The following is a 12,288-nucleotide window of genomic DNA, read 5'->3' as shown; positions in this document are numbered from 1 at the left end:
TATGTAAGGGCATAAATACCAGGAGGTGGGATAACTGGGGGGTCACCTTAGAATCAGCCATAGTCATGAAGTTGTACGACATTCAGGTAGCCTAAAAGGAATGCCATTAGGAAAGTCTAATAATCATCAATGATTTTCCCTAAGGGTCTCCTCATCTCGTCACTTATTTAGAACTTCCCTGGGGTCTTTCCAGACCACCTTTCACCCACCCTGTGCTCATTCTTCTATCTCCTTTTCTTCTGGGCTTCATCTGATGATGCCAACCTGTGTTGAAAGATTAATTCCAGCCTTTCCTCCTTGCGTCCTTCGCCTGTATCCTGAGGGTTACGGGAAGTGGCTTGGGAGCAAGGAGAGGTGGGATTACATGGCAACCAGTTGGCTCCTTCTGGCTCCGGTTCCCGGCCCAAGTGTTACCTTCCTGCCACCCAGGCTCAGCTCGCCTGCTGCACCCCTGCACTGCTACTCACTCTATGTTATGTATCCTCTTTTCTTTTCTTATAAGAGTCATCGGCTGGGCGCGGTGGCTCACGCTTGTAATCCCAGCACTTTGGGAGGCCAAGGCGGGCGGATCACGAGGTCAGGAGATCGAGACCACGGTGAAACCCCGTCTCTACTAAAAATACAAAAAATTAGCCGGGCGTGGTGGCGGGCACCTGTAGTCCCAGCTACTCGGAGAGGCTGAGGCAGGAGAATGGCGTGAACCCGGGAGGCGGAGCTTGCAGTGAGCCGAGATTGTGCCACTGCACTCCAGCCTGGGCGACAGAGTGAAACTCCGTCTCAAAAAAAAAAAAAAAAAAAAAAAAAAGAGTCATCACCCTCTTAAGTTCCCTGGTGAACTTCTCTGGGAAGGTGGGTCTGGAACCCAGCGGGTGTTCCACAGAACGTTACTGAATGCTTTTGCTATGACAGGGAAGACCATCACCCTCTGAAGTTTATTTTCTCGTTTTTATCTGCTTTCCCTCTAGAGGGTTAGGATGAAGGGGTCTTGTTTTTCCTTGCCCACTGCAATATTTCCAGGACCTGGAAGGGCTCCTAGCACATGGTAAACATCTAATAAGTATGTGTGAAGTAAGTAATTGGATTAGTCATTGAGTACTCAATATGTCCTGTGAATCCAGTAGGTGGAGGAAGCACCATTGCTGCCATGGTCCTAAGGGTCATTTCTCACAACTATTTCTTAGGTAGCTGTATAGCTATGAACCTAAACCCCTTGCAATCCTAGTGTTACTGACTTTTGTCTTGCTAATATCTAAGCATTCCTTATCCCTCCCTCTCTTCTCACTAATCATTGAGGATTGCAATGGCTAGACTAAGACATACTCCAGGAAATCAGCCCACGGGGTGAGATGGGACCCTGGAAGTGGCTTCCCATCTTCTGTCTCTGCATTGGTCAGTGGCTAGAAATGTCTGGCTGTAACTAAGAAATAACTACAAAATTTGGAGCCTGACAACTGCCCCTGTTTACTTGCATATTTGTTGCCACAGAGGGCATAATTATAGATGGAGATTGAGAATGGCAGCAATAATGCATCAGCCTCATAAGGTGCTCAGGGTGTGTCAGGCTGTGAACACTGTGCTTCGTCTGTGGCAGTGTCTCCCTTAATCCTCACACCAGCGCTTCCTGGATGGGAGGTGGGGGTGGTTCCCACTGAGGCATCACTAATTCTAAAAACAACTACCTGGTCAAATGTAAATGCAATTTCTAAGCCAGCTTATTAGGCGAATGTCAGTGAAAATAATTTTAATAGCATTCTTGCATTAGGAAGAAGCCTTAATGAAAACACAATTTTAACATAATTAGATTGAAATAGTTCAGCACTGCATACATAATCTGAAATGATCTTACTTAAGCTCACCTAGCACATTGACAAGTCACCATTGTAAGCTTTTAAGAAATGGATTTCTAATATTTGATTTTTCTTAGTGTTTATTCAAAATTTAATTTTACCATTAAAATTTGCATTATATGGCTCATTAAGGCAACACCTTTCTCATTACTGTAACAAGAAGACACATTCAAACAAAGGCACTTCAGAGTGCTTGGGCCTTTCTGAAGGTCCACACCTCACAGGCCTTCTTTGAGCTGGCCAGTGTTTCTTGCACTTAGTCACAGATATCTTCTCTCACATTGATAAGATTGGACATTTTCCGTCAAATTTTAAGTCTTTAAAAAATAGCATACATTTTCATTGACCTTCTTCTTTTTAGAGTCTATTTCTGAAAACCAATGCTTTCTTTCAGTAGCGTGTCCCTGCTATCTCCTCTTCACTGTTTGTGGGTAGGGAGTGAGGGTAGGAGTAGGGGTGACAGTCTGCTAGAAGCCCTTCTAAGGAAGGGGAGGACATCACTGCCCAGCGCCATTGCCACACAGATTGTCCCATAGTGCTGGGAGACAGGGATGGCAAGTTCACAGCAGGAATATTTTTTCCACTGTACTGGTATGTGCCAAATGGTTATGTAGAGGGGATAATTAGGTGCTGTTTTTGGTGAACGAAGCACTCCCATGGGCTTGGTGGGGTCTTGGAGACAGCATGTGCTGTGTGCTAGAACAACCCGCAGTGAGAGACGACACAGACTTGCATCTCGTTGTCCTACTTCTGGGTCGTGTCACTTTGGGCTACTTTCTTCACTTCTTTGAACTCCAATTTCCTTATCTATGAATTGAGGGTAAAGGGAAGTGATAAGTTCCCAAGGTCTTTGGAGGATTACTATTTAATGAACAAATTCTTACATAGTACCCTCTTGGACAGGAGGTAAGAAGTCAAGTTGTAGTACTTCCAGCCTCACCCTCAGGATATCCCACCGATTTCTAAGGTAGACCAGTGTCTCCCTAGGACTCGTACAAAGTTGGGAATCTGATAGCAAGGAAGAGGCATGGGGACATTGCTCAGTGTGTAGAAAACCACCATGTCTGCCACAATATGCAACACCAGAAGAGAGAAGAAGAACCCATGTGGAGAGAAACCTCATCCATGGAACTGAAGAAAATCCCCATAGTGAGCCTTCCTGGCTGCTTCTTCCTCGCTTGTGCTTGAGAGAACTCCTGTTTTTCGTTCCACCCACCCGCTGCCCAATCTTCCTTTTTTCCCAATGTTCATTTTTACTGAATGTCATCTCCACTCATTCAGGGGCTTAGACCCCAAACCCAAGTTTTATTCTTACTTTGTTACTTTCCCACATAGTCCGTGTCAAATCCACTAGCAAGAGTTGTTGACGCAAACCTCAAACACCTCTCATCCCCTCCACTGATGCCCTAATGGTCCAAACCATCTATTGTCTCTTTGTAGTTCTTGGGACCATTGGAGCTGCTAAGTAAACATTCTTCTTCTATGCTTGCCCCTAACCCATGGCGGACAGGAATCTTTAAAAATGTAAATCTGATCATATCACATCCATCCTTAAAGCTTTCCAATAGCTTCCCATTGAACAAAATGAAATCGCTGCAGAAGTAAACCTCTGGAGAAACATAGATTGACTACAATCCTCAGCCCCTAAATTATACTGCAGAGGGGAGGACGCTTAGGATTCAGATAAAATGGGAAGGAAGTCAGTGACAGTGTAGTCACCGTAGGCCAGAGGTAGAAAGTCCAGACAGAACCACTCACTCATAAGCATGCTGAAAAGTGGAAAAGCAACTATGCAAATAAACTTCAGCAAAAAAGAAGAGACATAGTGTGCTCTGTCCATTAGGATGATTCCAGCTGCAACTATCAGAACATCTGGCAAGCAATTTCTTAGACAAACAGGGATTTTTTCCCTCATATAACAAGTCTGGAGGTGGGGAGCTGATTGACCTCAGTGCTCTGGGTCAGCAGCTGTGCGGTTGTCTCAGAACTGGCCTCCTGATCACTAAATGACTGCAGTAGCTCAGTGCATCTCATTCCCACGGCACAGTCACTGGAAGGGTAGGGGCAATGCGGGGCTGTTCTCCTCTGCTCACTTCCTGTTCTCTCATTGCAGAGAATGAATCCTTCCCAGAATCTTCCCAGCAGAGCTCAGAATTTGCCTTAAGTCACTTTGGCCAGGACTGTGTCACAAATCACTACAGCCCAGTGGTCTGGCACATCTTATCTGAGATCAAGGATCTCCTCTCAAGGCATGAATAAGGTTGGGATTCTGTAAGTAAAAAAGGGGGGAATATTGCCCAAATAAGTGGGCAACCACAATGGCTGCACCATGTGCAGAAAAGGGAGAGGAAGAAGCCAGACTGGAAAAGGCATAATGCAGGAAGCAGAAGAAAGTTCCCAACAGCGAAGGCTTCATTTCGTGTTATCAAGGCATTAATGAAGAACATGAACTAAGGAAGAAGGAGTCACTCAATAACTTAATGCAATGTGTGATTCTAGACTGGCTCCTGGACGGAAAAAGGACGTTGGTGAGGCAATTGGTAAGATTGGAGTAGATCCAAAGGCTGGTTCACAGGGCTGCGTTACTATTAATTTTCTGGTTTTGATACTTGCACTGTGATTATGTAAGATATTAACTTTTGAGGAAGCTGGGTGAAAGACATATGAAAGAAAGTTCTTTTTACTATTTTTGTAACTTTTTGATAAGTCTGAAATTATTTCAAAGTGAAAATTGAAAAATAAAAATATCTCAAAAACACGAAATTGAAAAACTTGTATGAAATAAGTTTTTTTTTTAAGCCAAGAGCGTAAATTGAGAAAGTACTTCTATCCATAACTTACACATATAACAGGAATTACCAAGAATATACCTAACAGGGCTAAAAGCTGTGTAAGTGACCCAGAAAAAGCCTGAGATAATGACAATTAACTATAATTAGACAATGGAAACATCATAGGTATAGAAGACAAATAACTTATGTTTAAACAGTTTGTTTTCTTATGTCCTCATTTTTCACAGCCAGAGTCAGATATTGTCAAAAGTTGAAATGTATCCTCAGTAATAATGACTACAATCTTATAAAGGTTTTTTTCCTTTCTTTTCATTCTTTGTTTGTTTCTTTCTCTTTCTTTTTTCAGAGATGGGGTCTTGCTATGTTGCCCAGGCTAGAGTGCAGAGCTATTCTCCGACATGATCACAGCACACTGCAGTCTCAAACTCCTGGCCTCAAGCAATCCTCCTGCCTCAACCTCCTGAGTAGTAGAAACTGCAGGTGCACTGCACCACGCAAAACTTTCATAAAGGTTTTTTTTTGTTGTTTTGTTTTTTTCCTTTTGAGACAGAATCTTGCTCTGTCACACAGGCTAGGGTACAGTGTCATGATCTCCACTCAGTGTGACCTTTGCCTCCTGGGATCAAGTGACCACCTCAGACTCCCAGGTAGCTGGGACTACAAGCTAGCACCACCACGCCTGGCTAATTTTTTGTATTTTTTGTAGAGACAAGGTTTTGCCATGTTGCCCAGGCTTGTCTTGAACTCTTGAGCTCAAGTGATCCACCCACCTTGGCTTCCCAAAGTGCTGGGAAGCCAAGTGCTAGGTAAGTCACCGCACCTAGCCTCATAAAGGTTTTGATACTCATTTTATTTTAACTTTAAAGAATTGTTTAGAAATGATTACTTCCTGCAGCAGGAAAATATTATCTGATTTCTAGCGATTTATCATATTTTACTTCAACATCTTTTTCTTTTGTTAAAGTAAAAATACTTTAGTCAATTCAACTGAAACAGTATAAATACGGTGATGCAATTTTCTGAGGTCATCTGTGTATCTCTATCTAGCTGTCTTTCTGTTTGTCTGCCTGTCTATTTATCTATCTTTCTGTCTGTCTATATGCAAAGATGGATGATTTAGATAGTATTTACCAACCTCTAACACTGGTTGTTTCAGTTTACATGATTTTGGGCGATTTCTCTTGCTTTCTTTATACTGCTCTGAATTTTAAAAATTCAGAAATTTTCAAGGGAGCATGTGTTTCATTATTTTAAAAAGGTAAAAGAACAGATGATTTAAAAAACAACATAACTTATATAGATTGAGATGGGATCAATAACATTGCTGTGTGTTGCATGTTTCAGCGTGAATAAAACTAGCATTCAAAATAGTGATTGTTCCTCCTGTTCCTGCTTGCAATGCCTTCTTATTGCTTCTCTTCTCATCCTGTCTCACTCTCCTCTTTGTTTAGCCTCCCTTCTTTCAAGACCTAGTTTAGGCAAAGATCACTGTGACATTTCATCCTATTAACTGTCTGTGTGGTTGAGGCAGAATCTGTCTATGACTCATCCAGGGCAGGGGCCAGCTTGTCTCTTTGCAATCTTCATGCCCATCACAATGCTTCATGCGTGTTATAAGATTCAAAAATGATAAACCCTGGGTTATCAAAAGGCAGGAGAACATCACTGAGTGGGAAAGGTGATGCAGAGACGAGTTTGAATAGAAACAGCAATAAATATAAACACTTGGAGTTACGGAATGCTTGTGGCAGAAGATGACTTACATGCCAAGAGGAAATTACTCCAAGTCTGCAATACATAACCACTAGCTATTATTGATATCTTAAGGGAAATTTTCAGCCCGCAAATTAATGCCACTGACTGGTTCTTAGTTGTTCTATGGTTTCTTTTCCTTCAGGTTACAATTCTTAATTCTTCTGTTCCCTTGTTTCTCCAGTTGTAAACTTAAGATGATGACGTCTTCTGTAGATATCACTTGTCAAGTGTGCACAAATAAGCTGTACCAGGAAGCTAAAGTCTGCTCCCAGGCCACTCAGCTGATACCTGACCAGGATGCTGACCTCCTCTATGGAGTTCTGTTTCCTTATCTCTGCACTGGGCAGCCATGAGTTGGCCTTCCTCTGCAGGGCTGCTTCTTGGCACAGCTCCTAGCCAGTGATAAAGGACTTGACAAACATGGCGTGCTGAATCATATCTGCTGGGGGAGGGTGAGCCAGAGGTGAGGCATTGATATGGAAAAGGATGGCGACATATTTCTGATACCTACTGTGGGCGCCTATGAGCAAAAGTCTTTCCTGGATGTAGTTATGCAGCACCACACACTAACAATATTCATCATCATCATCATAGCTACCACTGAATAGGGGGCTTTATCTGTCCCAGGTAGGGTAATGCTTGGCAGATTTGACATCTCAAGCTGGTTGTTTCTTAACCACACCCCTTATGATACAATTATTTTCAGTACCAATCATGAAATAAATCAAGTAATAATAGTGGTTAGAAAAGAAACATGATCATGGAACACTTTTTAATGAACTTTGCATATTTAATCATGCCAACAAGTAATAATAACAAAGTGCATAAAAGCAAACAAGAAATAGATTATTTTAAATAGAATTAATGTATATTTTGGAAAAAATAGAGAAGAATGGATTCTGCAAGTTTCAGAGAATGATTTATGCATAAATGACAAAATTGAAGTAATTTAAATTCTTGTTTTTCAGCTTTATAATCAGTTTGCAATCATTTCTCCTGGCTCCAAACCACACTGTTCAAATGCAAAAGTCAGAGACTCCAACTGCACCCAAAGTAGCTCAAAAATTCTGAACCCTAATGATCTTACTCTAGACATCAGTGCACATAGCTAAGTCCATGTATGTTATGCCCATGGCTGACTGTATAATTGACCAACTCATGTCAATAAAATGTTTACTAAAGGATGGGTAATAGAAATGTGCTAATTTGACGTTTACCTAAGTATTATGCTATGAAAACTCAACAGTAATCACAGTAATTGTTTAGAATTTGTTTTAGATCAGCAATTCCTTCCCCCCAGGTAGGCATATTTTATCACAAATAAGATCTGGAATTTTCAATGCATGATGATACTTTGAGTTATAGTTGCTTTTAACTTTTGTAGAGACCATGAATCCCCTGCTTGCTGACTCTCTGGTCCTAGCACTGTGATGATGAATTCCTGATGTCCACGGAGCTACTACAAGATCTGAGATTTATAGCTCTCAAACCTCAGAAGATAATCGAGATGATACCTTTGGATAAAGAACCTGAATGTACCAACTAGACTGTTTGAAAAGACACATTTTAATAAATAACCTGAATATATAAGCCAGATTGTTTCAAGGGCTGTAGAAGAAACATTTTAAATCCTTTCTCTGAAAAGACTATTAAAAACACAGAAAACGGGATACTAATAGAAACATTCCAGAAAGGCTTAGCAGGACAACTCAGCAAAACAACACATCAACGATCACTTTTGACAGTCTGTGGAAGTCTTTTGCCAGTAAGGGAAGCCATTGCATTGTCCTTGATGCTTTTGTTTTTATTCCTGTAACCTAGTCATTAAAACCTGCCACAGAACTTTTGCTCGGTGGCACCTCGGGTTGGGAGAAGACAACGGTCTTCTTTTCTGTCACCTACACACGTCAACGGCTCAGAGCTATAAATCACTACATTCAAAAAAATTGCTCTTTCCTTGATGTAATCCCAAATGTGTCCACCATACAAACGAAATTAGCTTCCTATAATTTAGTAGTCTTGTTCACATACCTCAAGATAAGCTTCTTCCAAGATGCCATTCCCAAAGAGTAAAAATTAGAAGATCAAGAAGGAGCAGATTCAGTTTTGCCTAAGTCTCTTTACATCATCACAATTGTTGTCTGTTGACCAAGTGTTCCACTTTTCTTTCCAGTTTTCATTTTTAAGGCATTTCAAGAGATAATGCCAGCTGATTAATTCTGGTGCTCATATAATACATCACAAATGCATGAGACAGATTGGATAAGTATAACTACATATCAATTAGTGGAAAATCATTGATGTATGGGTGCATTTTTATTCAATTCAACTATTCTGATAAAACAATTTTTTAAAAATTCAGCCAAAAATATTAGGTTCCTCAGTCATATAAAATAATTGGCTAACTTCTTTTCACTGTTTAATGGTTTTCCTGGGTTCCGTAGAGAGCTACAGTCAGCAAAGGTGACACATGCCTGAGACCTGGAGCCATTACTCACTCAGCAAATAATCCTATCACTGGGCTCACGGGAGAATTATCTTTCATGTCTGCACCTTCAACAGGCCTGTCCCACCTCCCAAGCAAAAAAGGGAAAAGAAACCCAAGTGAAGCATCTAAGGCATTAGTTCTTTGACATATGTAATTTTTTACCTGTTAGTTTTTTGCAACAAATGCCAAGTTCTGGCTTGAGTTAAACATAGCATCTAGGTAGTAGGAGCACAAGAGAGATGAGAAAAAGATAAGGGCACAGTGAAGAGCTAGAGTTTATCTTGAATTAAGGACAAAATCAATTTTTAAAGCGCCAGGTTGGTGAATTAACGTACGTGTGTGTGTGTGTGTGTGTGTGTGTGTGTGCGTGTGTGCGTGTCTGTCGGTCTATCTGAATTTCAATACAAGCACAAAGTATTAGGTTTTTCTTTATTTCCACTAAAGACAAAACAATAAGGAATTGACAAATCATTTCTCAAAGGATTAAGGTTAAACACAAAGAGGTCATCCTGACAGTGTTGATGGGACAGACACTGGGGATCGTTACCTAGGAGAGTTGGGGAATTTCTCTTCCTGGGGTGGGTTGGGGGAGGGGAACGGGGAGGGAGAGACTCACCTCTAGATGATTTCGGGGCAGTCTTGGCCTTGGGGGTGTGACAACATGTTCAGTCTTCCAAGATCCATTCCATTTTAGGATTCCAGGATAATAAAGACCGAACAAATCGCTGGTGTCAAGATAGGTCACATTTTGTCTGAACTTTCTCAATAAGAGGGTTTGCATTTCCAGAAGACCTCTAGCTGATATTGTGATCAAGGCAGGGTTGAAGCAATATAAAGTTCTATTCAAATGATGTTACATTTAGTATTCATCTAGTGTCATTCTTCCGAGAAGCACATTTTGCCCTTCAAAAGGACCTCATTCATCTTGACAACGTTCTTGGTCAGCAGGTATTATTATGATAATACCTTCAGTTTATTTAGCATCCCTCACCCCCTTTCAGGCGAGGTCAAAGCCAGTCGGGCAGTCAGTCAACAACATTGATTGAAGTCTCTTAGTGTGTAGAGCTGTGTATTAAATCACCGTCAAATACCAGCCAGCCCAGACCTCACCGCATACGGAGCACATCTTTGAGGCTGGCAGGCCACGGGCTGAATCTCGCCCCGAGAGGCCCTGCACCCCAGCCTCCTGGAGCCTCAGTCACCAGCTCGTATTTACTCACATTTAGCTTGGGTTGCAGCAAACCTCTCTACATACAAACTTTTGGAGATTTCTCCTCTGCAGACTGTCTGTGCCTGACAAGCCACAAGCATCCTCGCCAGGGTTCAGGCAGCTTAAGCTGCCCACGTAGTTAAAAGCAGGAAGCACACCATTGCCCAGAAATGGAAAGAGCAGACTGACAAACAAAATTAGCTGAACTTTTTTAACTGAAGAAAAAGGGAAGGTGGTTTTCTGAGAGGTGGTGAGCACAGGTTCTTTCCCCAAATCTGTTTGCCGTCCGGGTTGGAGTGTACCTTGGACTCTGGCCCAGCTACTCAATTCCCTGCATCTTACACAGGACGACAGGCAAGGGCCCAGTTGGGGAGGGGACATATGCTCAAATGACACAGGAAATACAAGCCGATTGTCCAAAAACTAGGAGATAGAGCTAGGCAAAAAGAAAAAATAATTAAATGTCACTGGTAATGACACACTCCCAGGTGCCATCAATTCTCATTGAGATGAATGTCCACTCAAGCCACTGTCCTGTGTGTTTCTTTGTGTAACTGAAACTACATTATTCAAAATAGGACTATTTTACACACAGGTCATCACATGAAGCAAATTGTTGCCTTTTAGAGTGCCCTTTGAACTTCTGTATTTTCCCACATACACCATGCATAGCACGCCTGTTAGATTTCCAAAACCGCTCCTTGAGAAACACTGGTGTTTACTTATGAAACCCTCAAGTAACAAGTTGAAAAAAAATCCACTTTTACAAAAAATTATGAGATGCCAAAATATACATTTATTTTATTTTAAAAGAAACAAATTATGTGTTACTTTTATAAACAATTTTCTATCCAGTTTTTTACATAAAGAATATTGTACTTTTGTGTTCTAAGTTTAATCTATTAGTAATTTCCATGATCTGTAAGTACAAAGACTCCTCAAAAGTAGCCTAAATGTCAATGTTTTAAGTGGTATGGGAATGTCGAAAATCTTCCTGGAGCCAAGTGTGGTGGTGTGCACCTGTAGTCCCAGATACTTAGGAGGCTAAGGTGGGAAGATCTCTTGAGGCTAGGAGTTTGAGGCTGCAGTAGGCTGTGATTGAGCCTGTGAGTAGCCACCATACTCCAGCCTGGGTGACAGTGAGACTGCCTCTAAAACAAAACGAAACAAAACAAGGCTCTTTCAGAACCCAGGTTCTTCTAGCTCTCCATGCCACCATCCCCAGTGGGTCATCCTGCCTTCATCATCCAAGGTGATGCTCTTTGTTCATTCTAGGCAGCAAGAAGGGGAAGGAGGGCTCACTGCTCATGTGGCATTTCCATTCACACTTTACTAACTTAAACTAGTCCATGGCCACTGCTGGCTGTTAAGGACTACAGAGCATGTCACTTTTGATTAAGTGACAATGAGTACAGATGAGAATTAGATTCTGTTACTAAGGAAGGCCAGTAAATGAATATTAGAGATGAATATTAGAGGAATAACCTACAGTCTCTGCCTCATTGGGTGTCTGAAAGTTTAAGAAATTTTAAGTTAGAATATCACTTAATATTGGTCCCTAGGGGATTTGATTTAAAGATCACTATTAACTGAAATCCATAGAAAATACCGAGACCTCATTTTAATGAATCTGCATTTATTTTCCTGCCCTCCACTAACAGGCTAATCCAAGATGTTAGTGCTCCAGCTCTGTGCCTCCGGATTTGAAAGCTTGGAGTGTAGGAGACCCCATGGAGGACGGAGAGGGAGCTGCGAGCTCCAGGCTGGGGCCGTCCAGTATAAGAGCCTTAGCTGATCTCATGAGAGCTTGGCTACCCATGAATTCCCCTCTATCTCTGGCACCAGAATATGGCAAGAAAAAAAGTAGTTCCTGGAAATAGTTTTCTCCAAATAAAGCCAACATGCAAATAGTTTTCAATGTTCATTAACATTAGCCTAGCTTCTCCAGTTTGGGATATTTGGGACTTAATGTGGAGTATTAATAACTTCAACTTTTATTCATCCTACACAAGCTTCTAAAAAGATCTAAAACACTAAAGATCTGAGAGTATTTCCTACTGTTTGGAATAAGTACTCAGCAACCCTAAGTTGTGATTTTACTCTTTTATATTCAGCTCTCTCTTTGGCATGATGAAAATCCCAGGCTGACTTCATTTATTTATTTCTTTGTTTATTCATTCGACAGGCATTTGTATT

Source organism: Hylobates moloch, unplaced genomic scaffold (genome assembly GCF_009828535.3).
Source record: "Hylobates moloch isolate HMO894 unplaced genomic scaffold, HMol_V3 SCAFFOLD_21, whole genome shotgun sequence".
Lineage (NCBI taxonomy): Eukaryota > Metazoa > Chordata > Mammalia > Primates > Hylobatidae > Hylobates > Hylobates moloch.
The sequence above is the reverse complement of the archived record's forward strand: the minus strand, read 5'-3'. Positions refer to the sequence as shown.